Genomic DNA, 3,092 nt, shown 5'->3' with positions numbered 1-3,092 from the left:
GTTTTAAAATAGTGAGAAAACTTTTGTTTGTTGTCATCAGTGTAATAATTGTTCGTCAACATGCTAGCAGTTCTCTGAAAGCAGTAAACTATGGGCAGATGCTATGTGCTCAATTCGCAGTCTGCAGTTGGTTTATACCAGAACTCCAATAGGATTTTAAAAACTGGGTTTTTTGAGATTCCCCTCTCCTTTAGGACCATTGGGATGAGGTTCAGTTACTATGAATTGAGTAACTCTGGCTTTCTCTAGGAAGATACCATGAATATACACTTGAAAATAAAAATTTAAAAAATTGAAATTATCTCTGACTGCCAGATTGTCTTTTGCCTTTGCTTATGAATAAAAACAACTTCTGAAATGAACCACTGTTGGGTTCCAAAGGCCAAATCTATGAACCAGCTACTCGTTAATATTAAATAAGCAACCATACATATATTTTAAAAAGACAGGTGTCCTATTCAGATGTGTTTGCACATTTTACATTTCAGGATCTAGGAAGAGATTTTAAAATTTCCTCAATAATTATTTTCTCAGAAAGAAAACATTTGTTGTAACCTATGAAAGACAATTGTAAAAAATGGATTTTGACCTTGAATTTATTCTTGAGCTATAATTAGTTCTTGAGACCACAGATGTTGGCAGCTCTACTTTCTGTTATCGTGAGCATGTCTCTTTACTATTTGTCCCTTTAAGGGCTACTTAACTTTAAGACTGTATCAAAATATGTGTGGGAGAAAGGACAACAGCATGATTTACAACATAGTGCTTCGCCGTGGGTCTGTCTGCACATATTCTCATTCACTGGTCTTTCCTCCGTGTTCCCCTTGTTGGATTCACTCTCGCTATCTTCCTTATTAGAAACAGCATGGTAGATTGAAGAGATTTAGTAGTATAGCACTTTCATTATTAGACTGCAAACTAAAGGGAAGCTATCCTTAAATGAGGCCAGTTTGAAATTGGACAGTTTGTTTTATAATGCCAATTCCGTGTAATGAACTTTTGAGAGTTAAGGGTGTTTTCTCCTTGAGTTCACACAGTGGATACTGATTTCAGTATTCTTTGTTCCGTTGATGCCAGTATTCTCCTCTGTAGGTCAAGAGGTGACAGAGCCTCATGTTTATGGGACCAGAGCATTTCAGAGATGGCGTTTATCAAAAAGATATGAGAAAGATCTTTGCCATAAAAAGTAACAACTCAACTGTAAGCTAGTTCAACTGTTTTCAGAAAAAAAATGATATTTGAACTCGGTATATGTTTGAAAATTGCATATATAATACAATTATTTAAATGGTTGTTGGTTCAGATTTTGTGAAAAATAAATTGATCAAGAAGGCAAATCAATGCATGTGGTTCCATAGTGTAGTGGTTAGCACGTCTGCCTTACATGCAGAAGGTCCTGGGTTTATGCCCTAGTAGAGCCATGGTCTATGGCCATGCCACCCTGAACAAGCCCAATATCTGATCTCGGAAGCTAAGCAGGGTGGGGCCTGGTTAGTACTTGGATGAGAGACCACCTAGGAAGACCAGGTGCTGCAGGCATAAATAATAACAATAAAAAAAGGAAGGCAAATCAAATGACAATCTTTCCGGTTTCTTAGAAAATCATACACTAGAATTAAGCTTTTTATCTGTTTTATAGTATCTTTATTTGATGGTTAAATAGTAGCTCCCCACACACAAAGGGTGATCTTTGAGGTTCATTTCCAACCTAAATTGCAAGCATTCTCTGTTTATTAATATAATAGGAGATGAAAAGTTTCAACTTGTGGTTTCTTCAGTAAATCTAAGAATTCACAAGCAATGGTAAAGAGACCTATATATCTCAATGATACATTTTTTTTATACATTACTACATGCACATGTTAAATACCCATTAACTAAAACCGGAGAGAATAAGAGTGTTTTAGGTTCTTTTTGTCATTTCATCTTATTATATTTCCTGTTGTTAAACTCAAAACCTTAAGACCAAGGTCATCCTGAAAGAAAGGGTTTGTTGAGCCATATGTGAAGCAGAAAAAAGGCCAGGTCCTGGGACATGCAGTCTAAGACACCAGCAGCAGGGCTAGATGGAGAAGACGTGTCCACAGTCCTGGGGTTGATGAGGCTCTTTTATAAAATGAGTTTGGGGAAGAAAGATGTAAATTGTTTTGAAAGAATTTATGTTGGTTGTAGATGGCTGGGGGGTGGGTGGGGTGGGGTGGGGTGGGCAGAGACAGTGACAGTTCTAGGATAGGTGGCTAGTCTGTAAGTGAGAAATATTTGATGCTTCTGGATTGGGTATGGGCAACAGGCCAGAAAGTCCATGCATAAGCAGGATGTGGTCGCATCTGGTGGTCAGCTATTGTTTCTGGATAACAGCTGCAGTATCAGCCTGGAAGTTAACTCAAAAGCTTCAGTGTATGTTCAGGAATGTGAGCAGTCTTTTGTTGGTTTCTTGGCCTTCAGCTGTTAACTGATTAACCTCACTTGTCTCTTCTTCTTACCCCCTAGCCTGCAGCAGTTTAATTTAGGACATCTCAGAACTTTTCTCTTGTCATTGTTTACATATAAAATGGAAGTAAAAAATACTGCATCATATTTAGTGTGTTTAGTGTTTTAGACTTTTCCAAGTATTTTCACAAAAATCTTATCATTCGATCTTCTCAATAAGCACATGGGAAAGCAAATATTAATAGGATTAGCCCATTTCATTACAGATGTGATGATGGGTCCAGAGAAATTGTGTTAATAAGTATTAATTACATAGACAATAAGTGACAGAGCAGAAATTGAATCGAGGTCTTGTGATTGAACTCACATGTCCTATTACTATCCTTTTAAAAAGAAAATTTATCCCTATGACTGAGTTAAACTCTGCCCTCTTTCCTTCGTCCCCCTAAATTGTGTGAATAATCTACATTTAAGGCTTGCTTCCTTGTATCCTACTGATTCTTAAACCCTTTTGTAATTTGTTTTCATTCTACTGAAACTATTTTCTTCATGAATATCACTGATTTTCAGATACCTTCATTCAAGCACTTAAATTCATTCTTTATCTCCTTCTGTTCTTTCTTCCACCCTCATTTTACTCTTCCTTCCTTCCTTCCTTCCTT

General features: G+C 36.9%; 1 pseudogene; it reads left to right on the top strand.

The window, feature by feature from the left end:
- Positions 1-1,423: 1,423 nt before the first annotated feature.
- LOC111738504 lies at positions 1,424-1,539 on the top strand (annotated as a pseudogene).
- The last annotated feature ends 1,553 nt before the right edge of the window (positions 1,540-3,092 follow it).

Source organism: Pteropus vampyrus, unplaced genomic scaffold (genome assembly GCF_000151845.1).
Source record: "Pteropus vampyrus isolate Shadow unplaced genomic scaffold, Pvam_2.0 Scaffold39, whole genome shotgun sequence".
Lineage (NCBI taxonomy): Eukaryota > Metazoa > Chordata > Mammalia > Chiroptera > Pteropodidae > Pteropus > Pteropus vampyrus.
This window is presented reverse-complemented; position numbering and strand designations above follow the sequence as displayed.